General features: G+C 34.2%; 2 pseudogenes; both read left to right on the top strand.

Annotated features, from left to right (window-relative positions):
• Positions 1-1206: 1206 nt before the first annotated feature.
• LOC128186693 (uncharacterized) lies at positions 1207-4114 on the top strand (annotated as a pseudogene).
• A 40-nt stretch (positions 4115-4154) lies between these two features.
• On the top strand, positions 4155-7599 carry LOC128186694 (putative nuclease HARBI1; annotated as a pseudogene).
• Positions 7600-27435: the final 19836 nt, after the last annotated feature.

The following is a 27435-nucleotide window of genomic DNA, read 5'->3' as shown; positions in this document are numbered from 1 at the left end:
GCCTTTACTTATGAAATTATACTTATTAGTATCTGTGAAAGTAGCTGCAGGTAGCTCCCGGTCTGAAAAATTAGGATGGACGACCTGGGAGCTACAGGGCCACCCATTGAAAAAATTGTATATTTATTGCGCAGAAAAACTTGCGCTAGTTTTCGACTAATTTACCTTATTTATACGCAAATTCTGTGAAAACAATTAGTACCATTAAATTTTTCATGCAATTTACTCCTGATATCGTCTCTTCACTTGCCTCGGATAGTCTTTTAAACACCATCACCAGTCCCGTAAATTCATGTGGTGCACTTTGTTTACATGTAAAAATGGCGACTCTCGGTCTCGATGCAAGTTCAACATACTTGATTTTCCGAGGTCGGTAGCGTGTTTCGGAGAAAGTCTGAGGCAAATAAAGAGGCGATATCAGTAGTAAATTGCATGAAGAATTTAATGGTACTAATTGTTTTTACAGAATTTGCGTATAAATAAGGTAATTATAATCAGTCCAAAACTAGCGCACGTTTTTCTGCGCAATAAATATACAATTTTTTCAATGGGTGGCCCTGTAGCTCCCATGTCGTCCATCGGAATTTTTCAGACCGGGAGCTACAGACCTGCAGCTACTGTGAAAGCAATTGAATTATGAACTATTAGGGTTTAATTTTTTTGTGTTTTCTAAAAGCTTGATCTTTTTTGTTTTCAGAGTTAAGATTTTTTCTTCCAATTTTTAGAATTAAAAAAAAAGTTTTTAAACTTAATGTTAACTTTTAACAATAGGTTGATAACAACATTGAAAGACAGAGAATAATAGGCACAAAACATCGAAATATATTTCTGGTAATCTAGATAATTAAAATGATACATTGATTTCATTTAATATTTGGTTGTGATTACACGCAATTTTTAAATTTTTAACAAATGAAATCTGTAAAAATATATCATTGATGTCATTTCTAATTCAAAGTAAACAACTAAAATAAAACTTTTTTAATTGAGTGGCCGTCTTATGTTGCCTTAACACGTTTTAAGTAACTTTTAAAGGAATTCTTGTATATGAAAGTTCGTGATAGCAACCAATTTTGAAATGTTTTACGTTTATAAAAATATTCCTCACTTTAAATGTAGCTGAAACCAAATCACGTATTAAACAGTAAATCCCAATACAAAGCCTGAGTTGTAAGATCCTTTTGCGTGCGGGTTTAATAGGGTTAGTGTTCGGTTTCACTCACGTAGGTGGAGGTCACAATAAAATTTCGCTGGAGACCCCGAGCCATAGTTTTACAAAGAAAAGAAAACAAGACTGCATTGTATTTCCTCTTTGTGGGTGGACCGGGGTTTAATATAAGGCAAATGTCTCGAACCGACACCAGTAGTTTTTATAGATGGCGAGTCTTCGTTTAATTTTCAGCTTTGTTGTTATGACCCTGATTGGGGATACCGATGCTCATGGGCGCTTGATGAAGCCATGTCAAAGAGGCTCTCTGTGGAGGTGTTATGAACAAAACCAATTCGCGTCAAATTTCGATGATATGGGCAACTTTTGCGGTGGAACGCAAGTAAGAAAACTTGTTCAATTTCATTGATGAACTGTTTTTTCGGTTTTGGGTAATTATTTGAATAAGGAACGTTTTTACAACATTTTAGTCAATTTATTTAATTGGTTTTTTAAAATTAATAATGTAACAAAAAAGTTAATGTTATCGTCTTTTGCTCATTTTTTAAAAAAAATTTGAAAATTTTAAAAATACTTTAAAAAAATATTACAGGTACAATAGAATAGAAACGGAGGAACGACGCATACGATTCTAGTTTCAAACGCCATTAGGGAGGCGGTCCCTTTGCAACTGGATTCATAACTGAGACCTACAGCCAGGGACAGCAAATTGATGTAATGGTACAACTGACTGCTGCACATCTCGGAAAGTTCATCTTCAGAGTGTGTAAACAAGTTGACGAGACCAAAGAGGTGACCCAAGAATGCTCGGATCAAAACCAATTAAAGGTACGTTACTTAAGATGTATGAATATCAAAACGATGTTCAATAATATCGAATTACTAGAAAGATTACATTTGGAAAGGATGTACAGAATTTTACTAGTTTAAAATTTTATTCGATGTTTTTACTATAGGTGATATAAAATGGCGTTGCAAAAGATTACTATGAGTCTACAGAAACTGGTGCAGCTTAGGTGAACTTGAAGGTCTAGCTTCCCCCTGATATGGTTTGCGATCATTGCGTGTTCCAATGGTGGTACAAAACAGGTAATGCAATATATATTTATGGTACATGTAGATCAGTGCTGTGTGTATGATTCTAAACACTATTGTCGAATCCTATATAATATTGTATAGTTTTATTTTTTTTAAAATTGTACAACAAACATTGAATCCAAAAAAACGTATATTACACAAAAGGGAAAAGAATTGTCGTTAGAAAGTACACTATATTGAAAATGACTTTCCCAGCTAAATACAGGAATTTTATTTAAGTCAATGGCTAAAAATGTTTCTTTTGTAACGTTAGGCAACAGTTGGGGACAATTTCCAGGACAGCCTGGATGCAAAGGTTGTGGTCCAGAGGAAACATTTGTGAATTGCGCCGACATCAAAATCACGCCGAGTGACGGGAATCCACAGCCAGCAATAAAAGCTCCGGTAACAATGCAACCTGCTACTCAAGCCCAAGCAACATGGCAACCTGCAACTCAGGCCCCAGCGACATGGCAACCTGTAACACTAGCTCCAGTAGCCCAGGCTCCTCGCACGACTTCAAGGGTATCCCCCGGGGGTATTGTCACATCCTGCACTGCCGGACAGTACCTCTCTTGTAGGAAATAGGGGATACGATACATGGTGTGACCAATATTGCAGGGCCAACTCGCCTAACTGTAAGCCTCTGTTCTGTTCCTGTACTTGCAAATATTCAAGCTCTAGCGGATCCGGAGGTTCCGGTCAATGTCTTTTAGGACCAGCCCACTGCAATTTCCTCAGGCAAGACAGTGCCTATGCTGATGCCGTAAAATTCGTCTGTGACTGCAATTAGTAATACTATAATAGAAACACTCTGAACTTTGATCAAAGCTTCAAATGAACAAATACTCTGAACTTCGATCACATCTTCAAATGAGCAATCTTTTCTACAGCCTTTTCTAATAGTGAACTTGCAATAATTTGTTATTTTGTAAAATACCGCTTTGTTTTGTCATTTACTACGGCAGAAAATTTAGAATATGCCTGAAAAGTGACAAATCGGTACACATATTAACTAGAAATGCTTCGAGACATACATGTACATTATATCAACAAAAATAATAGAAGTGTGTTCGGATATCGTCGAGTGAATCAAATATTTTCAAGAAATCTCTCAGAGAGAGAGAGAGAGAGAGAGAGAGAGAGAGAGAGAGAGAAATGTTTTTCATTACTGCACGGTTTTCAAGAATGCAGGCGTAACCAAATATATGGTTTCGTTTAACGTGTAGAGGCCAAGGACCTGGCGACCGTTTCACTAACGTATCGTAGATCGTAAACGTAGACGTAAACGTGACCGTAGCACGTAAGTGCGTTTCACTAAGAGTTGCGAGTTGCGAGTTACGATGGAAGTTGCTCTTAAGTCTACGAGCAGTCAGGGGCAATCTTAAAACGATTGGCCGCCGTGTTTATACTAGCAGACGACGTAGTGCAGAGAAGTTTACGAAGAGAACGAGTTTTTAGAGACAGGACTAACCCCTGGACTTCCTGAACGACTCTGTGGTGATAGAGCGTTATCGGCTGCCAAGAGAATTTCTTTTCTGTGTCATAGATCTCGTCAGAGAGGACGTTGAACCGGACACCCACAGGAGCCATGCACTGTCACCTTGTACACAGGTGAATAAATTTACCGAAGACCGAGTCCGACTTGAACAATGTATATTTAGAGTTATCTGCCGATATTTATGTACACACGAAGGGAAAATACAACATGCAGTCACAGAAATGTGTTAGTGTCAACTACTATGATACAAAGACATTACTCACCAAAAAATCTATATACTTTTAATTTTTTCAACTTTTGTTTAAATTACACATTGACAATGTTCGCTCTATGATTAGGTATGCAGTAAGAGAGAGAGAGAGAGAGAGGGAGAGAGACATGGGGGGGGGGGGGTTAAGTAGGCCTAGATACGATTTCGCCAACGATATAGCACCTTTTTAAATACATGTATAAGAACATTTTTAATATTATGCAAAATTTCGTAAATATATATCAAGTAAAATGCAAATAACACAACACTAAGTAACTTGCTTTAAAAAAAAAAAAAGGATAAAACGACAGCAATAACTTGGCATCTTCTGGTGTTTAAAGAGGCATATGGAAAATTGATGAGAATACAATAGAAAGTTACATACGTATACATAAAAGTATATTTGAACCATTAAAAACCATAATCCCATAAGAAAAATTCTTGTATACTATATGTTATAAAGGTATCGTAGTGCACAATAAAATTGAATTCATTCATTTTGGTTGAACGTGGTCTTTGTACTGAAAATAATGTAAATACCTGGCGTATTATTATATAATAAGACATTGTGAATATTTGCTGTAAGTGAATCTATGTTTGAATAGTAATTAAAACGAAACGAGGTCTTAATACTCTTCCAATACCCCACCCCTATCTACATCTACATGTATGGCAAGTACATGTACCAATATACATGTATAGATATAATTGATTTTGGATGTATTAAATATAATTATTACATCTATTGAATTTTAGTACATCTTTGTATATATACATCTACATGAATGGGACGCTCTTTAAAATCAGCATGTTTACTGTTGTAGGCAATGATGCAATTCGTACTAAACACGAATTTTATCAGATTGCGGGGTTTCCAAACGTCCTCGGCGCCGTTGATGGGACTTTGATTCCTATCATAGCACCCAAAGACAATGAACCAGAGTACGTCTGTCGGAGGGGCTTCCACGCTATGAACGTACAATTGGTTGCTGATGCTTCTTTAAGGTGAATTTTCTCCTTCTTTCTTTCATTCAACAGAACTACAATATTATATTACATTAAATGAATACCGAGAGAATCTGTAATTGAAATCCGCATTATTTTTAATCTCAAGGTTTACCAACGTAGTTTGCAAGTGGCCTGGGTCAACTCACGAGTGCGTTTATGTTTTCAAACTCCGCACTGAAAACCCATATGGAAACACGGTATGGAATTTAATCTAAACAAAATTAATAAAATAAATAAATTTTATCAATTTGCACGTATATGTTATAAATTTCGAATTTACCGGGTGGCGGTAAATACAAAATTAATTGTCTTGTTGTAAATTCTGTTTCTACTGCCACACGATAAATTAAAAATTTACAATATTTTAACCATGTCGAAGGTTCGTTGGATAAAAACCCTTTCCAAAGAGTTGACGGTTGGCTTCTTGGAGACTCGGCATATGCACTGCGAAGTTACATGATGACCCCAAAAGCTAACCCGAGCAGCCAGGCAGAGGAAAATTACAACTCCGCCCACAGCAAAACAAGGGTTGTTGTTGAACGGGCTCTTTGTGTTTGTGAATCCAGATTGAGGTAATGATTACTCATGAACAACGATGACCTATGGGATTTGAAAATATCCATACATTTTGTTCCTTATACGCATTCATACGATTTTCAAACGGGGTCAAACCCATGAATCAGTGAGGAAACCTACTTTTTTGTTTACTTTCAGGTGCATGCATAAATCTCGAGGGATGCTTTTATTTACACCTGCCAAAAGTGTTCAAATAATCACAGCTGTGTTCAAGCTGCAAAACCTGTGTATGGACATCAAGCTGCCAGTAGATGACATGGAGCTCAATTTCCATCCAGATGAGGGGGTTACTCAGCCTGGAGCAAATGCTGACACTGCTGGCCAGACGTTACGACAAAGGTTCATCCAGAGATTTGCTATATAACTAGTTTATTTTATTTACAGTCCACTTGCAGGAAAAAATGACAAGATACTTCTATTTGTGATATCAATGAATTAATTAATCTACTGTTATTAAACGATAAACACAGACACATGTTCAAAACATGAACATTTAACAAATATGTATTTTTCATTTGTGATAATTATCAATTAAATAATCTATTAAATTAAACACATATACATTTACATACATGTAACATGGACTTTTAACAAATATGTAATATAAATAAATTTCTTTTAAAACAAAATGTCTACAAAAAACTGTAAATGAAAATAAGTGTGGATATGCCAACAATTATATATCATTCTTTATATTTAACAGAAATCATGTATACCGAATTGCACATAATTATGCAAATTTGTATCAATTCAGACTTTTGGCTAGTGTCGGTTTTATAAATTAGTGTATTTTAAATAAGTATGACTGTATTTTCAGTAAATTTTAAAAACATTCTTAATGAATACCTTTATAATAAGTCAAACATAACAACAAATGATAACATTATCAATACATGTAAATATGATGTGATGTTGTACATATGATTCTTTAACAAAACATCCCAACTTTGAAGCACATGAAAAAAAAATTGGTAATACAAAGTTAAATTGTTACATAGTGTTTTTGTTCTAACTTATGAAAATACATGTGCAAAGTTTGATTGAAATTGACCCAGTGCTTCTAGAAAAGAAGTAAAAATTTGAAAAATTTGCAGACAGACAGACATAAAAATGCCAGACATAGTGTGATCAGCAAAATTCATATTGGCTTCAGCCAAGGGGAGCTTAACTTGCAACAAATAAATATATTATAGGTTTGAGAATACATAAAAACATAGCCTTGGTGATGATTAAAGGGTAAAAAAAAATGGCAATTTTGGTCCAGTGATTCTGGAGTAGAAGTAAAAACTGTGAGAAGTTTACAGACAGACATACAAAAGGGCATTAAACATCCATATAGTTTTGGGTCATAAACTTTGAACATACAGGATGGGCGTATATACAATGTGTTCAAATCTTTGTATAATTTCCCAAATGTTTCCATTAGAAATCGGTGACGCTCCATTTTCTATATAACGTCAAATCTGATCACAGCAAATACACGTACATGTACGCACAAGTAAACGCCATCATAGCTTTTTAAGAGATTAAATCATTATTCCAAGATGAAATAAAATATTAAAACTTACGTAGCCAAATTGATATATATTTTTGAAAAAGAATTTTACCGGCAAAGTTCCGTCTGTCCTATAACACATCAGGCCGTGCAGACAAATTGAATACAACGTGGTATTCAATTTGTCTGCATAGCCTGGTCTGTTCTGTAGAATCAACGATATCCAAAAATATGCATTCAATGCTTAAATAAGAGCACATTGTAAAGGTTGTATTTACACTCACCCAATTATGAAAATATACTTAAAATTTAAAATATGGCAGACATTTATGGTTTAAATATTTAAAATGAAGATGTAAAAAATCCTCTTATGACTGGTGACACTGATGGTGTACTGTCTGCCCTTGACTCCATACTCCAATGGACATACTGCTCAAGGAGCTCCAGCTTGCGCTTCTCAACATCCAAATGCCCTCTCATGACTTCCAACTTTTCCTCCTCATTCTGTACTATTCTCTGTTGGAGTGAAACTGAAATGCATAGTAAGAACAGAAGATTTAGACATTAATTGTAATATATGTGCCTTGCATAAAAGAGGGTACAATAAAGCATGTTTATAACAAAGTGCCAGGGATGGGCGATTTTACCTCTCTATAAGTGTAATTTATTATATCCGTCAAGATTACAACAATTGTTTAACCTGTAGAGGCAAAGGACCTGGCAAATGATTATAGAGGCACTACAGCTCATTTTGCGCAAATTCCATGAAATGACAACTAAGCTTGAACTTAGCAAAAATTACGCTTTGTGAAATCTTAAAAATTTCAATTTATCGCTAAAACTAACAGTTTTAGACGGACAATACAGTAAATGTTGCAAGCCCAGCTTTTCTTTCAACAGCACAATTGTAAATATTTCAGAGTGACTTTCAGCAAGAGGGTGAAAAGACCACGAATTTCGACATATTTTGCTAAAAGTTGATCAAAACAGATGGAACAAAACAGAAGGGCGAACTGTATATTCTGTAAGAGATAATAAATCTGTCATCAATACATTATTTTATTATTAGAATATTTTTAACATCGAGATCCGCCAAGGATTTTTATTTCCTTTCTTCATAAAGTGCCTTATTCATAAGAACGTTTTGAGGTCGTCACAAGTGTAGACATTTCTGAACAATAGAGCTAGTAAAGACGATTTATTTGTCATGTGCATAGCCCTGTGGTAGAATTATTCTCACTACTTGTTTATTTCTAGATTTGAATAACCAAATAAAGTTAATCTTTTCCGCCATTTTACTTTTCCCAGAAAGCTGCTTAGTTAAATGCATTTTACTAAATGACATTAAAGATTTATCCACCAAACACTTACAACTGTTATTGAAAAAGTGTGCTTGTTTAAAGTTGCTCCTTGCGTTTTCCATTCGAAAAAATGATAAAAAACCCACATTAGTTTGGCTAATTTGATTGAATTGCCAATCGGAACATCGCTCGGTTTTTTCTCGACTTGACGGAAAAGGCTGAGCGATGTTCCGATCGTTGAATTGCAAGAAAGCGTCACGTCTGACGTCATTTACTGCTACAATTGATGTGAAAAATAGATAAAAATGTACCATATGTAAATAAAACTCTTCTATGCCAGCAGAATAACAAAGATTTTGATATAACTTAAAACACCTTTAAGGTAGTCCATCCATAAGAATCATATTTCATATCTAATGGATTGCAAGTTTGATCGCTAAAATCTTAGTGTGATTTTAAGGGGTTTATTAAGTAATAAAGATTCACCTTTGAATTAAAAAAAAATATTATAACAAATTTATCATATGTCGAAGTTAACATTGAAGTCTTTAGTACAAGTAATTATCTCACATTCTGTTGGTAAATAGTTTCAAAAGCTTTTCCTTTCTTTGAATATGCTATAATAATCATTCATAATTAACAGTACATTAAAAATTTTTCCTAAAGGGCAGAGAACTCTTTAAAAAAAAGTTTTAAGTGCAATAAAATATTTACTACATACATGTACATACTCCCTACTTTGGTTTACGTCCGCCTCATAATAACTTGAAAATACATATTTGATGTAGTATAGATCAATCAAAATTGTTAAATTCGCCTTAGTGATGGATGGACTGGCTGCTTGGTCCGATTTTATATGAAAATTTTTGTACGCTTTTAGACGATGGTTATGCTATGCATGTGTATGTAATATTAGACATAGCAGTAGTTTTTCCGTCAATTAAGCCTTATTTTAATGAAAAAAGTAATGTACAAAATTTATTGACAAAACAAACGACATAAAAAGGGTATCGCGTTATTTCGCTTCATATCAAAATTTGCTCCTGATGTCGAGGCCGAGATGGTTTTATTACGACTTTGACATCGCATTTGATAAGGGTCGCAAAGTCTTGGCAAACCAAAAACAAACTTGTGTACATTTTGTTCACTATTATTTCTTAAGTTTGTTTGTTTACAAATTACAATCGATGCATATCATGCTGGTTGAATAAACTCAAACATTCGGGGGGATGAAACTTAACGGTTCCCTTCTGAGTCACATGTTTAATGTCTATAGGACATTATTTATATTCATTTTAAGACATCCAATACTTGCAATTGCATCAATAGACGTCCAACTGACATTAGTAGTGCATAGAAAATAAATCAAATTGTTTTTAGGACAGACCTCTTAACTTTCTAAGTTTTTAACCATGTCCAGTGCAAACTTTTCAAAATATCTATGAACGTTTAATTCTTTCAGGACGTTCATCGGCCACTGGAATTTTAAATACTACATTTTAATCCAAAATCGTGATTTTCCGACGTAGCCACCTTAAGGATTTTTCAAAGTAGTTATTATTAGGAAATCATTTATCGACAACTTTTAAAATAAAAAACTTCATTGGATTTTTTTTCTCTTTTATCTCGTAAGCCTCTGAAATGCGCTTTTGTTTGTTTTTCTTCAACAGCATCGCCTTTCGATTCATACATATAGTATATCATGGCATTATCAAAGTTGTTTTGTATTTGTTTTTGTTATGTATTGTTTGTTAACCGGGTTTTCCAACGGAAAAAACCGGTTATTAAAATGGTGAAAATGGCGGACGGGCGGGCTGCTGCAAAAAGGGTTCCCTCATTGTACGGATAACTCCTCCTACAGTTTTCAAGATAGAAAGTTGTTTTTTTGGAGATCAATTGTACTTAAATTAGAGGTGTGCATATTGCTAGGATTTTGATTTCTGATAATTATGGAAAAAATACTAGCTTTTGAACTTAGTCATTTTTTGGCAAAATATTGCATATAGGGTACCCTCATTGTACGGATAACTCCCCCTACAGTTCTCAAGATAGGAAGTTGTTCTTTTGCAGATCAATTGTACATATATCAGAGGTGTGCATATTGCTAAGATTTTGATTTCTGATAATTTATCCAAAAAAAAATACCAGCTTTTGAACATAGTCATTTTTTGGTAAAATGTTGCATAAAGGGTACTCCATTTCACTGGATACGGGTTGACATGGATTATGGATACAGTTCACATAAAAGAAAACCCGGGTTGCTGTCACATTGACAGCTTTTCACTTGTTTTTTTATAAATCATATTTTAAATAGGATATTATTTCGGGTGACACGTCTGTCGGTAGGGAAAATAGGGCCGGCTAAGCATTGGGTTGAAATAAAGGTCGACATTCCGCTTAAAGATGCATCGTAACGATTTGAGTTTTCTTTTCTCCATTTTTCTTTTGTTGATGTTTGCCCGACAAAAGTATATCTAATGCAAAACCAAAACTCAACCGGGTGCTCAACAGAATGCCAGTTATCGATTTATAAGGAAGATAGAGAGCTCAACAATTTTTTGTTTAGTAGACAAGGGTCGTACCATGTTTTTGCTTAAAGTTGTCAAATAAACTCTTTAAAGTTCCGAACATATTTTTTAAGAAGAGGCCCAATGGGCCACATCGCTCACCTGAGCAACACTGGCTTTTTTTGGATGTTCAAAGGATATTGTGCCATATGGCCCCTCTGTAGATTAACCACAAATGAATATCTGAATTTTACACTTATTTTTGCATATACTTAATCTTTGACATATTTACCTTTATGGAATACCATTTTTACCGAAAATAAGATCATATGCAATATAAAAACCTAAATTTTCAGTTGTTTTTCACGGTTATATTCCAGTTCCCTTTATTTACCCCCCCCCCCCCCATCTATTTATAAAACGATTAAAATACATGAGAGCATTAAGGTACATTTTCTCCCTCCGCTACTTACTAGTTATTGTATTTTATTTTAAAAAATCCTATATGTGAAAGAAGAAAAGTGTACCTCAATGCACAAGAATGAATTCGCTCAATTCCTCAAATTAAAAACATTGAAAATTTTAATTGGCCTTCTCCATTATAAACGATTGTCGTTTACCAGGCATGAATTCGTTTCGTATGACGTTTCATATCCTTACTCACTTGACTGATGAATAAACTTAACTGAAAAATGTTGTCACATATGTTAAAGAGCTATCATTAAAATCAATGTATTGGCAGGCATGCCGCTCTATTGTACCAAGGCCCACCCATTAATTTCAAAAACAACAAATATTTACAAACAAAGATGATTTTCCGTTGCACTATTTTTTTAAGAACGATAATGCTTTTATTCCCATAATAATAATGTCTCAGGACTATGGAAACTGTTTAAAAGACGTTGTTTATATTATCAAAATTTATGTAGATTTTATGCAATTCATCGTTTAAGAAGAGGCACCAGAAAGTAGTTACAGCATAACATCCTTTTAGCAAGACATTTCTATTGATCAGCCAAAATTTCAGCGTCAATCGTTGAATTATAAGCAAGATACATAGCTTGGTTCGAGTCAGGTTTTTGTTCACATGAGTTTATTAAAATCAACTTAAGATATTTAAATTTGGTATTTCCTATTCAGCATAGCTGCATTTAAAATATGAACGAACCATTACGGAGATCCTATGGAGTTGTAGCCTTCTCCCCCCCCCCCCCCCAAAAAAAAAAAAATCGGGAGAGGGCTACATTATTGCAGTTAGTAACATCGGTTTGCACATATACAGCTTAATCTAACTGAATTGCTGACTTTCTTGTGAAAATACGAATTCGTGCAGTAAAAAGTTATTTCAGCATTTACCTTGACCTTGATAGGATTTGACAAAAACCTGATTTTCTTTTCTTCTCCTATAAGCAGTTTCCTTCGATCTTCTTTGAAAGTAAACAAAACTTGATGACGCTATCGTATATGAATATATTAGTGTACGAAAAGTAAAATTGATGAATTTTCACACCAAAAATTGTGAGGTATTCATATACAAATTGTTCTAATATACTCAACGTATCTATTAATTAAAAGATATAAAACAAATAATGAACTATTTTTCATTACACTCTACACAATTCAAAGAGGTTTCACGCGACCGTGTCGTCAAGAGCACTACTTTTAAAAGCACGTTTCGTTACAAAACATAAAAAAACAATAATTCATTATACTCCAGATATCAATCTAAAATTGAATAAGAATTTGAAAAAAAATATATGAAATTGATATTATTAACATCATATTCATCTGTTCATGTATTTGATCAACATCGATTAACACGGATTATTTGAATGCAGAATACAAAATTGACATTACATTTTTTTTGGTATTCACATACTGTACTGAAATTATTTTTATTGCGTGGACCCTGAGGTATATATAAGCGGGATTAAACCGGATGCTATGGGGGAAAATTCAGCCGGCGCAAGAGCTAGCCTGGTTCCTGTGCATAATGGGTAGCTCAGGGAACCAGACTTGCACACGTTTATCTGAATCGGAATTCCATGCCATCTGCACAAAGTTCAAAGGTACTGTAATTGTAAAGTTGTCGGTAAATAGTACAGAAACAAAGTATTCCTTTTAAAGAAATGATCGGCATGTGATATAAACTGTCAGTATTATGTATTAAGTAAATGTTATGCCGAAACTACAACAAGCATCAAATAGCATAACTTGCAATGTTTTGTTGTTTTCCGAATACACGTAGCTTAACTTTACTTTTATAGTAGGCGAGGCTAGGGTACTTACAGATTAAAATTTTTAAGCATTTAAGTATGATTGAATAATTATGTCACTGTATATAATAGATGATTTATATAATTATGTCACTGTATAAAAGTTTACATCTCAAGAAAAATGCATCAAATTATGAAATAAATTTACACAAACATGTCACTGCATAGTTACCAAAGTAGTGCGAAGCGTAATGTGTGCGCAAATAGTTGAATTCACCGAATGCCTAATACTATACATGCAATCTTCATTAATATAGATCATAGTTATTTTAGAAGTATGAAGCCTTTAAATTCTGAGATAAAAAGTGAGGGCTACATGTACATATACGTACTGCAATGTACAAATTTAGTGGTTAAAAGAAGAGGGCTAGAGTCGATGGAATCTCCAATAATCTTATGGCTTTCACGTTGTCGTTGGAAACACAAGCATATGCTCAACGTATTGCAGTCCTTTTTTTGAAGGACAGCAACTTGTTTACTTCTAATATTTATGCCCCCCCCCCCGCCCCCCTCCTGCTGCTGTACGTTTTTATCTTTGTCGGTCGGTCGGTCCACAAATAGTTTCCGTTCATTTTATTCGCACATTTGATTTACAGATTTACTATTAGAATATCTAGGTCAAATTATGTTTTGGTACGATCGAGCAATTTGACAAAGTTATGCTCCTCAGACTTAGAAAAATTAATTGATTTCCGTTCATTACGTCTGCAAAGGTTGAACAAATTAATTAGTGATATATCATGAAAAACATGTTTTTTGCCCAAGATATGATGTAGAAGATTTGTGCAAACTGCAATTCTAAAACTCTTTTGCTTTGACACGTCATACTTGATAGGTTGATGCATCTCGGCAGTGGCGGATCTAGGATTTGTTAACGGGGGGGGGGGGGGGGGGGGGGCGAAGCGGTAGGGGGTCTGCGGAAACTCCCAGGTTTTGGTTTTTTTTAATTGCGACACTTTTATGGCCTATTCTAGTTGGACTTTACATATCATAAGAATGAGAAATAACTAAAAAAAACTGATTTGAAATTCCTTTTTGAAAGTCTTATTTCTAACAAGAGGCCAATAGCCTTAACGGTCACCTGAGTAGCATATAACCCATACAAAAACTTGTCGAGGAGTCTCATATATTCATTTAATTGGGTTTCATTCTGGAGTAGAAAATTATAAATTTGTAATGACGACCACCTCCCTGCCTGAAATCTTTAAAAAAAAAAAAGGCTAACTGTATTCGGCGCGTCCGCGCGCTCGGGCAACAGATTTTGTTTGTCAATTAGATTATCGACTATACGATTTTATTTTCATCGGGCACGGTGTTTCACTCTGCCAGAATGAGTAGTGAACAACGATGGTATTTGATGCACAAAGTAATAGATAATCCTGATATGCAATGAGTTTGATTTAAATGAGGTATTTGGTGTCTTTTTCAATAGAAATCTATTAGAAACATTGAGTATATGAGATTGTAGAGATGATAAATGAATGATGCGTTCGTTATAATACAATATTTTCACGTTTTTTGTCATCAAACTTCATGTTATTTTCATATAATGCTAAATACCATTAGAAATCACTTTATTTTTTCTCGAGAGCATTGGGGAGAGGGAAGCAGCTGGATGATGTTAAAAATATTTCTTGCCATAATGAGATAATTCTCTGTACTATATTATCATATAATTTCTAAAATAAATATTACAATGCCAAACATCTGTGCCCTGGACCACCATCCATACGGTGAAATCGTACCCTGGATAAGTACATGTATATTCATTGATCATGTAATAAGGTACGGGTTCAAGGCCCAGAGGGAAACATAATTATTATTTGGTTATATATATCCTGTGCATGCGCATACATGTATGTATAGTAGTACCTTGTATTATTATTTAAATTGGCAAGAAGTTCTCATTTGATAAATAACAATATATTGGGAGAAAAATGGAAGTTACAGAAAATTTCTGTACAAGCCATGGGCTTTCTAGTCATTAACCTTACGATATTATTGCTCAGACGACGATAGCTGTGTGTAAACATATATTTGATACCATTCACACTGAAGACAGTATGGACAAATCTTGCGATTTAATCACTTTTAGCTGTACATTTAAATTTACATACTGGACGGCCCCATACCCTGGTTTAAAATGTTTAGGCCAGTTGGACTATTGACTCAACAAGTCCAATTTCTACGGACAGTATGTGTTTGTAAAACACTGATACCCTGTTTGGCATCAGAGACATAAAAACATTTGTGTTTAAGTTACTAGTATTTATGTCTCTGTTGGCATTTAATGCCAAAATTAGTCTTAAAAAATTAGACCGGACTCCAGGATCAATGTGATATTAAAAATTAAAAAAATGTTTGGTGATGTCCAAAATAAATATAAAAGCAAAAGCTCTAACCGCTCAGTTAAAAAAACAGACAATATCCATTATCAAATCATGAATTAAATTTGTTTTGTGTAACTAAAGAATAAATGTGCGATTTATAAAAGCTCTACAGCCTACCATTATAAAGTGAATCAAACTATTAGTCAAGGTAATTACTATCAGGGTCGAAATTTCTTGACAAGAATGTAAGCGATAATGATTAAAGATAAGGAAAAAACGACGTCATTTGAGTGTTTTACTATGGGAAGATTTTAATTGGAATAAAAGAGATGAGATGGACGCGCAGGCGCGCCAACTACAATTAGCCAAAAAAAAAACCCACTATGAAACCTATACTTTTGGCGAAAAACTTTAAGATCTGGTCTAAAAAATCATGAATTCAGTTTTCCTTTCAGGTGTGTGGGAGTAAAGAAGATAATTTGTAAACATTATATGCATTAACACCTATACATCCATTTTGGCCCTGCCCTAGAGTCAAAACCCATACTCCAGGGGACATGAAATTTAAAATATAAGTTGAGGACTTCATGGTAAGCATAATAATGATGACAGTTTTTCATACAGATGTGTGAGAATAGAGAAGAAGATTTCAAAACATTATATGCATTAACACTATATTGCCCCCCCCCCCCAGCCCTGAACCCCTGACCCAAGGGCCATGAATTTCACAATTTAGAGGAGTTGGTGGACATCATAACAATGAATTCAGTTTTTTGGGAGTAAAAGAGAAGATATTTAAAGATTTAATACAGTTTTACTATACGGCCATATTGGCCCCACCCTGAGCCTAAACCCCTTACACAGAGGTCATGAATTTCACAATTTTGGTAAAGGGCTTCATGGACATTATAATCATGCATTAAGTTTTTAACAAATTTATATGGGAGTAGAGAAGAAGATTTTCTAAGATTTAATACATTTTTACTGTATGGCCATATTGGCCCCATCCTAGTGCCAACTTCCCTGAACCAGGGGCCATGATTTTCACAATTTTGGTAGAGGGCTTCATGGACATCATAACCATGCAACCAGTGTATTTCACACATGTGTGGGAGTAGAGAAGAATGTTTTTGAAAATTTGGCTTTTTTAATATTTGGCCCCACTTGTATTGCCCCGGGGATGGTAGAGCCACAAATTTTACAATTTATATTCCTCTAACCATAGAGATGCCTCACACCAAAAATGGTAACAACTAGACACGATCTCGTTGCGAGCAACGAGGAGGTCTTCCGTCTGATTTTAGAAATTGAGATTTATGTTCGATCTTGATTTTGCTATTTAACAGCTATACATGATTTAAAACAGGAAAAGAGGATCTTCATTTTAAGTGTTACTATTTTGTTTCAGGTGTAAGAGTTTTGTTCAACAAGTGTTTAGAAATTCGTCACCGTTCTTCATATATCTCAGAAAGAATATTTTAGGGGCCGGACCTTATCTCCTTATTAGGGCCGCTGAACAAAAATTGTAAGGTTGCATGTTATTAGGTACATTATTTTGAGCATCTATTCTTTTATACTGCATTTCAAAATATTTTTTCTTTTTGAGATATAGGTTATCACATTTTTGGACTTTTGACCCCTAAAATCCTTAATTACGTAACACATGAGAAAAATCATTATAATGTTAAGCTACATAACTGTTAGATAAACACATTTGCTTCTATAATTTATTACGAAATACCCCTCGGTAAAGAACTATAGGAAAAACACTTTAGAGCCCTCTAGGTCCCTACCGTTAGGGGCCAGCCCCTTTTTCTTGGTATCAGATGAAAGGTCATTTGATTATAAAGACATTTTGTTTAACAAGTGTTCAGAAATTCGTTACCATTCTTGAGATATCTGAGAAAGAATGTTTTAGGGGCCGGTCCCTTATCTCCTTATTGGGGCCGCTGAACCAATTTTTTTAGGCTGTATGTTGTTAAGGACATCGTTATGAGCATCTTTTCTTTTATAGGTGGTCAAGGTTTTGGACTTCTGACCCCTAAAATCCCTAATTACGTAACATATGAGAAAATCGTTATACTGCTTGGCTTGATATCTGTAAGATAAACATATTTGCTTCTATAATTTATTACAAAATATCCCTCAGGAAAGAACTATAGTAAAAAGACTTTAGAGCCCTCTAGGTCCCTAATATTAGGGGCCAGCCCCTTTTTCCTCGTATTAAATGAAAGGTAATTTAATTATAAAGACATTTTGTTCAACAAGTGTTCAGAAATTCGTTACCATTCTTGAGATATCTGAGAAAGAATGTTTTAGGGGCCGGTCCCTTATTTCCTTATTGGGGCCGCTGAACCAAATTTTTTAGGTTGCATGGTGTTAAGTACATCATTTTGAGCATCTTTTCTTTTATACTGCATTTCAAAATATTTTTCCGTTTTGAGATATAGGTGGTCAAAGTTTTGGACTTCTGACCCCTAAAAATCCCTAATTACGTAACAAATGAGAAAATCGTTATACTGCTTGGCTTCATATCTGTAAGATAAACATATTTGCTTCTATAATTTATTACAAAATATCCCTCGGTAAAGAGTTATGGGTAAAAGACTTTAGAGCCCTCTAGGTCCCTAATTTGAGGGACCAGCCCTTTTTTTCTGATATCAGCAGAACGGTCTTGTAAATATAAACTTTTTTTACATTACATGTTTTAACAAAATATTTTCCAGAAAAGAGATAAAGAGAGAAAAGCACAAAAATTCACGACGCTTTTTTAATGTCAATTTACGAGCCATAGCGAGCTTTGGCGCCAGTAGTGCTAAACATACAAAACAACAATCATGCAAAACTTCAATCTTTCGTTTACCAACCGTAGAAATTTGAGCTTAATATCTCTTATAGTTTAGGAGAACAACAGAAGACAAAATACCCATATAAAAAATAGAAAAATCTCAATATCTCAAAAACGGATGTGACGTTATCAATACAAAAAATTTCCAATCAAGTTCAGACCACTATCTATCACATCCTAAAATTTGATCGATATCGGCCGAGCCGTTTCTGAGAAATCGCGTGCACAAAAAAGGAAGAAAAAAAATAATAATAACTAGACACGATCTCGTTGCGAGCAACGAGGAGGTCTTCCGTCTGATTTTAGAACTTGAGATTTATGTTCGATCTTGATTTTGTCAAAGGTGGTCTACATTTTAAGGGCCAGACACTATTTTGTTTTAGGTGTAAGAACTTTGTTCAACAAGTGTTTAGAAATTCCTTAGTTGTTGAGATATCTGTGAAAAACGTTTAAGGGGTCGGTCCCTTATCTCCTTATTGGGGCGACTGAACTAAATCCTTAAGGTTGCATGTTGTTAAGTACATCATTTAAATCATCTTTTCTTTTACACTTCATTTAAAAATATTGTTCTTTTTTGAGATATAGGTGATCAAAGTTTTGGACTTTTAACCCCTAAAAACCCCTAATTACGTAAAACATGTGAAAATCGTTATATTTTTAGGCTAAATAAAGTAAGATAAACATATTTGCTTCTATAATTTATCACAAAATATCCCTCGGTAAAGAACTATAGGAAAAAGACTTAAGAGCCCTCTAGGTCCCTATATTTAGGGGCCAGCCCCTTTTACTTGGTATCATATGAAATGTCATTTGATTTTATAAACAATTTGCTCAACAATTGTTTAGAAATTCGTTACCATTCTTGAGATATCTGAGAAAGAATGTTTAAGGGGCCGGTTCCTTATCTCCTTATTGGGGCCGCTGATCCAAATTTTTAAGGTTGCATGTTGTTAAGTACATCATTTTGAGCATCTTTTCTTTTATACTGCATTTTAAAATATTTTTTCTTTTTGAGATATAGGTGATCAAATTTGAGGACTTTTGACACCTAAAAATCCCTAATTACGTAACACATGAAAAAATCATTATACTGTTAAGCTACATAACTGACAGATAAACATATTTCCTTCTATAATTTATAACAAAATATCCCTCAGTAAAGAGCTATTGGAAAAAGACTTTAGAGCCCTCTAGGTCCCTAATATTAGGAGCCAGCCCCTTTTTCATGGTATCAAACAAAAGGTCGTTGGATCATAATGACATTTTGTTCAACAAGTGTTTAGAAATTCGTTACCGTTCATGAGATATCTAAGAAAGAATGTTTTAGGGGCCGGTCCCTTATCTCCTTATTGGGGCAACTGAGCCAAATTTTTAAGGTTGCATGTTGTTAAGTACATCATTTTGAGCATCTTTTCTTTTATACTGCATTTTAAAATATTTTTTCTATTTTGAGATATAGGTGATCAAAGTTTTGGACTTTTGACCCCTAAAAACCCCTAATTACGTATCACATGTGAAAATCGTTATACTGCTGGGCTTCACAACTGTAAGATAAACATATTTGCTTCTATAATCTATTATAAAATATCCCTCAGTGAAGAGCTATGGGTAAAAGACTTTAGAGCCTTCTAGGTCCCTAATTTGAGGGGCCAGCCCCTTTTTTGATATCAGCTGAAAGGTCTTATAAATATAAACCTTTTTTACATTACATGTCTTCATAAATATTTTCCAAAAAAGAGATAAAGAGAAAAAAGCACAAAAATTTACGACGCTTTTTTATGTAAATTTTCGAGCCCTAGCGAGCTTTGGCGCCAGTAGTGCTAAACATACAAAACAACAATCATGAAAAACTTCAATCTTTCCTTTAGAAACCGTAGAAATTTGAGCTTAATATCTCTTATACTTTAGGAGTACGACAGAAGACAAAATACCCATATAAAAATTAGGAAAATCTCAATATCTCAAAAACGAATGTGACGTCATAAACACAAAAAATTTCCAATCAGGTTCAGACCAATATCTATCATATCTGAAAATTTGATCGATATCGGACGAGCCGTTTCTGAGAAAGCGCGTGCACAAAAATAGGAAGAAAAAAAATATAATATCTATAGCCTTTCACAAAATATCCCTCAGTAAAGAGCTACAGATGAAAGACTTAAGAGCCCTTTGGTCCCCTAATTTGAGGGGCCAGCCCCTTTTTCTTGATATCAAATAAAAGGTCTTTTAAATTTCAACACATTTTGTTCAACAAGTGTTAAGAGATTTGTTACCGTACTTGACATATATGGGAAAAAACGTTTTAGGGGCCGATCCCTTAACTCCTTATAGGGGCCATTTAGCGAAATTTTGAAAATAGCATATTATTTAGAACATTATTTTGACTATCTTTACTTCTATACTGCATTTCAAAATAGTTTTCCTTACTGAGATATGGGTGATCAAAATTCTGGACTTTTGGCCCCTAAAAACCCCTAATTATGTAACACATGAGAAAATCATCACATTGCTTAGATACATAACTGTAAGATAAACATATTTGCTTCTACAACTGTTCCCAAAAAATCCCTCAGTAAAGAGCTACAGATGAAAGACTTTAAAGCCCTTTGGTCCCCTAATTTGAGGGGCCAGCCCCTTTTTCTTGATATCAAATGAAAGGTCTTGTAAATATAAACTTTTTTTGCATTACATGTGTTAACAAAATATTTTTCAGAAAAGAGATAAACTATGAAAACCATTAAAAATTACGACGTTTTTTAAGTCTCAATTTTTGGGACCAGGCGAGCTTAAACGCCTTTTGAGCGTGACAAATATGAACGCCAATCTCATCTACAATCTCTTGTCTACAATCCCTGAAAGTTTGAACTCAATATCTTTTACCGTTTAGGAGGAGATCCCTGGACAAGACGACCCTCTGAAAATCGTTGAAACGTCATTTTTTCAAGAACGGAAATGACGTCATCAAATTAAAAAAATGTATATTAAGTTCGGATTAATATCTATTAGATCTGAAAGTTTCACGAAAATCGGCTGAGCCATTTCTGAGAAATCGCCTGCACAAATTTTGTAAGAAAAAAAATAATAATAATAGGGAAAAAGAAACCGAACGAAAACAATAAGGTCTTCCGTTGGAAAACGGAAGACCTTAATTAGCCTTGTAGTTTTTAGAAGAAGTTAAAAATGTAAAATTGTTAACGCAAGACGCACAACGACGGACGAAAACGGATAGCAATAGGTCACTTGAGTTCACTCAGGTGACCTAAAAAAATTGATCACAAAAGAAGGGCTCGGACCCCCCCCCTCGAAATCCGGAAGTGATCAGGACCTGTAGATGGAATTTAAGTTCAAAAGGCCTGTGTACCCTCAATGTATGTCCAAGGGAGTGGGGCATATATATGTTTCAAAAACATCACTTGTTTTATTTTTTGAGAGCAATATAGGTTGTCTAACTTTTTAAGGTCATTGGTTTGCATGAAAAATTATTTAATACTGTATTATAGTGTGTCCCAAGACAATACTGAAAATTAAGACATTTCGTCAATAAACTACGAAACGTCTGTACCAGAGTAACTGCTTATACTGTTGGTTTTTCAACACGTGTGATATGATGTACATAAGATATTATTGAATTCAATCTGATAAATCAATATTGAGAAATAAATTAAAAACCTACATTCATTTTCGATAAACTAGCCAGAAATAGCAAAAATGAGAGTTAAATGGTGGACACGCTTTGGTGGATCCAAGTCAGTGGCTCTTTGAATCAAAATATTTACTTGCAATAAAATAATATTGAATGATTACGTAAAGAATCAATTTATTTATTGGGAATTATGTAGGTTATAAATTCAGATTTGACAAAAAATAAAAAATGAGGCAATTTGTTTTTAGAACACGCGATTATAGGTTTAGATGGATACTAGACGCTTGCAAACCACGACCTTCCAGAACGGGGTAAACAAGGGCGCGGATTGTCAGGACAGGTTCGTCGTGCATTGCAGGCTTGTACCTTTAATTGGCAATTGGTTAATTAAAAAACTTAATAAATAAGATGGATTATTTTGATACAATTTTAGTTTTAATGGAAGGAGCTTTCAAGGACGGGTGCATAGGAACGCGTTTAGACTAATTAACGTCATGGCAGAAAGTGAATGGCGAGTTAACCATTGGACATCCACCAGCATTTTTAATACATTAATGTACATTTTATTATACATATTAATTTCATACATTTTTTAACATAACAGTTTGTAGTAAAATTTATACGTTAAACTGTAAACAATGAACATATTTCGTTCTTCGTCGTTCTTAATAAATGATGTATGCATAAAAGGGGTAAGTTGAATAGGGGATGTGCAGTTTTTTCTTCAAAATAGTCTTTCACTTGAAATTCTTTTTTGGAACATAAGACAAAAATTATTGTAAAATTTCATTTAAAGATCAAAATTTAGATTTTCGAAGCACTAAATACCGACTCACTGGTTGAAATAAAAAAAAAAGTTTTCTATTTTGTCCAGTCAGCTGCAACAAAAAGAATTAAGGCCACGTACAATTTACAGTAAAACTCCGTTATAGCGAAGTCCTAGGGACCGATGGATTTACTTCGTTATATCCGTAATTTGCTATATCCGTAAAACGTTATAATAACTATAGCGAAATCACTAAATTTATTTTTTTTTCTTTCACTAGACTATACTTTTTGCTAATTGAGGCTTAGAATAAAAATACATTACTTTGATACCTTTAATAATCGGATTGTGAATCGAAAAAATTGATGTGAAAATAAATTCATTCAAACTATTATGTTAAATGGTAGCGAAACTTTTTTAAACTGTAAGGTAATTCGTTACAAAGGTGTTAAATTTCGTTATAATTAACCTCTACGGGACTCAAAGTCATTTCGCTATATCCGTAAATTCGTTATATCCGAATCTGTTATAACCGTAAAATTTTGTAAAGATTTGATAAAGCAAAATAAACTGCATTTTTCATGTTCTTTTCTACTAAAATGAAAAAATATCATGGCTTTTAAATTTCTGTTCGCCATATTTTTTTGTGGAAAAGGCCGTTAAGAAGCCTTATTTGGAGCAAAATTGAATTATTGTCGTCCTTTATAAAAATTGTTTTGCTATAAATTCATCAGAAGAGAAAATGTCTTTTGTCAAAAATTAATGATGTTTTCAAATCTTATTTATCATTTTTTTCTAGTGAAAAATATCCGATTTCAGTCAAAGTCTCTTCTGAATTTTGTACTAGTTCCGAAGTCATACGGCAAAAAATTGTCCGAAATTCGACTGCTTGTTTCGATGTAAATGGATGACTTTAATCTCTTGCCCACATTAACTTTTACTGTGGACAATATTCTAAACCTCCAATACTACAAAATGTTTTTTACTTTACTGGATTTAAATCCCCCAAAATATAAAGTTGTTGATTTGAACTTCCTACGGTAGTGATTTACTTCAAGTCGTTCATAACATTACCGGAAATGTCTTTTGTTAAGTCGTACCTAAAATGCCTGTTATAACTTCGGTTTTTAACCAGGATTTCCAACGGAAAAATACGGTTATTGAAATGGTGGAAATGGCGGGCGGGTGGCTGCAAAAAGGGAACCCTCCGTTGTAGCTATAACCCCTTCTACAGTTTTCAAGATAGAAAGTTCTTCTTTTTCAGATTCAGAGATTTGCATATTGCAACGATTTTGATTTTCGAAAATTTTTGAAAAAATGCCAGCTTTTGAACTTAGTCATTTTACTGGGGCAAAATATTGCTTGTAGGAAACCCTTAGTATGCGGATTACTCCTCCTACAGTTGTTAAGATAGGAAGTTGCTCTTTTGCAGATCAATTGTACATATATTAGAGGTATGCATATTGCTAGGATTTTGATTTCTGATATTTTATGAAAAAATACCAGCTTTTGAACGTCATTTTTTTGACAAAATATTGCATATAGGGTACCCCTATTGTACGGACAACTTCACTTACAGTTTTCAAGATAGGAAGTTGTTCTTCTGCAGATCAATTTTACATAGTTATGCCCACCTTCGAAGAAGGGAGGGCATATTGCTTTGCTGTCTGTCGGTCAGTCTGTCGGTCGGTCCACCAACAGTTTCCGTTCATTTTCTTCGCAAAGGATGCACATATTGAAATGAAATATGGTTAGTATACAGGTTTATCAAAATAATATCTAGGTCAAGTTCAATTTTGGTTGAGATATAGCAATTTTCGACGGAGTTGTGCCTGTTGGACGTAGAAAAATTCCAATTAATTGCAGTTTCTGTTCATTTTCTTCGCAGAGGCTGAACATATTGAAACGAAATTTTGTAAAAAGGTTTATCATAATAATATCTAGGTCAAGTTCAATTTTGGTTGAGATTTTCAACGGAGTTGTGCCCCTTGAACGTAGAAATTTTTTATTTTTTCAGCTTCCGTTCATTTTCTTCGCATTGGATGCACACATTGAAATGAAATTTAATATACAGGTTTATCATAATAATAACTTGGTCAAGTTTAGTTTTGGGTGCAATCGAGAAATTTCGACAGTGTTATGTGCCTTGGACAAAAAAAAATTCAATTATTTGTAGTTTTCGTTTATTTTCTCCGGAGATGTTTCCAAGGGAGGGGGCATTAGTGTTTAACAAACATCTCTTGTTTAGATTCAGGTTGATCAAACTAACCGTATGTAAACCAGATAAAACACATCAGCATGTTTACCAGTCGTCTTCAAACGTAACTTCTCGGGCCTTTCCGGCAAGCTCGGAAAAACACCTCGAATGTATTAACACCACCGGATGTTAGAATTTTATACAAAATGGAGTCGCTTCCCATTAAAATAAATATCGGCTAGATAGCATTGTAAGTCACTTCTGTGGTGTACTCTAGGGAATATCATTGACTTGAATGAAGCATCTTAAATGTGTTGAATTTATATCAAGTTTTATAAAAAGGGGGGGTTGTCATGGTCGCCTAGGTAATACATTCGAGGTGTTTTCCGTGCTTGCCGGAAAGGCCCGAGAAGTTGCAATTGCAGTCGTCTTATTCAGCAGCCTTGACAGTTCTCGCGTGATTTTATGGGATTTACGCTTGAAGTTTTGATGGGCACGATAACGTTAATGTCTGTTTATAAGCGATCTTACCTCGTTATATTATTAAAATATCATTCAAGGATATAGTATTAGTATATAATGGAAAGTTCATGTTTAATGCATTAATTATGTTTAAAATAGGGGAATTCTTTTATTCAGTTTCAGGTCCGCTCCTGAATTCTCATTGGCTGACCCAAAATAAAACCGATCAATGTCAGTTAACATGGCGGACAAATTCAACCTGAATTCTCATTGGCTGTCCCAAAATAAAACCGATCAAGGTCAGTAAAAATGGCGAACAAAATTAACCTTTCAACAATACGATTAATTTGAGCCAAAATTGTTGCGGGAGTGAATGCACCCCAAAAAAATATATATCGGGATCGAGAGGGCCACATAATTGATTACTGCAGCTAATATTTGTTCAAAACCAATTGCATGATTCAATGTCCCTGAAGTTTTCTACCTGAATTGTAAAATTTACGGCCCCTGGGACAGGGGTTGAGGCTCTAGGGCGGGGCCAATATAGCCATATAGAGAAAATGTATTAAAAATCTTAGAAAATCTTCTTTACGCCCACACATGTCAACGAAATACTTACTCCTCTACCTACATGTATATTATAAATTTTATTGCCCTTTGGTAAGGGGTTGAGGACCTCGGGGGAGGGGGGCAATATGGCCCCATAGTGTTAATGTTTATACTGTTTCAAAGTCTTATTCTCGACTCTATCTTACATCTGTAAGAAAAACTGACTTCATAATTATGTTTACTAGAAAGTCTTCTACTAAAATTTAAATTTCATATCCCCTAGTGTTTGGGTCTTGACCCCAGGGCGGAGACAATATGAATGTATAGTGTTAATGCATATATTGTTTAAAGATTATTTCTCCACTCCAACACACCTGTAAGGAAAACTGAATTCAAGGTTTAGTAGACCAAGAAGCCCTCTACCAAAATTTTAAATCTCATGTCCCCCGAGGTAGGGTTTTGACACTGAGGCGAGGCCAAAATATTCATATATTGTTAATGCATTTAATGTTTTAAAATCGTCTTCTTTACTTCAGCGGATACAGAATAAAATCTGACTGTATAATAAAAAGAAAACAAATCCGTCTGTCAAAATTTTAAATTGCATGTCTCCCGATGTAGGGATTTGAATCTAGGGCGGACCAAAACACTAATATAGTATACAGGGTAGCGTTCTTAATGCAGGATATGGCCAAAATGGTAATTTAGTGTTAATTAACATATATAATGTTTTAAAAAAGTCTACTGACACAGAATAAAAACTGACTACATATTTAGAAAAAAAACATTAAGCTGTCAATTTTAGTAATATTTCATCTAATGCAACGGTTACAGCTAGGAAAGAGGGGGGGGGGGTATTCTTCTCAGGAATTTCAATGAAAGAAATGAGTAAATTTACAAATATAGCAAAAAGTAATAATGGAGCTGTCTATCAAAGTTAAAAGACTGTAAAAGCATTTGGAAAGAGTTCAAGGGGGGATGGGTATCAGTTAATGAAGTCATCTTCCCTTGCTTCTTCATAATGGAGTTATCTTCCTTTGGTGGTTCATATTTAGTAATTAATCATGATCAAAAGAGTTACGGAAGTATATCTTTTTATTACTGGAAACAAGAACAGTTTTTTAACCTTCTAGATAAACAAATAAACTTGTTAAAAGTAAAGTATTAATTGACTTAATTAAATCGCTGATACATGTAAAATAATTTTGTTATATAAATGCCAGTTGGTGATTAATCTTCAATGATGGTTGAAAAATCAAAACAGGAACAGGAGAAATGAGTATCTTATGATTACCTTTAAAGCCATTTATTTGTATTTTGTACAAATGCCCACAGGGATTTTTTTGTCTGCCCCTGGGGATGTTGGATGGGAGGTTATTTTAGATAAAACATGTATACTAGCCACATTGTTTTAAATTATCCATGAAAACATTTACATAAAGCCTATAATGAAAGTTTACAAATATCTGAAAACTATTTTC

The sequence above is a fragment of the Crassostrea angulata genome, chromosome 6 (assembly GCF_025612915.1).
Source record: "Crassostrea angulata isolate pt1a10 chromosome 6, ASM2561291v2, whole genome shotgun sequence".
Taxonomy (NCBI): domain Eukaryota; kingdom Metazoa; phylum Mollusca; class Bivalvia; order Ostreida; family Ostreidae; genus Magallana; species Magallana angulata.
This window is presented reverse-complemented; position numbering and strand designations above follow the sequence as displayed.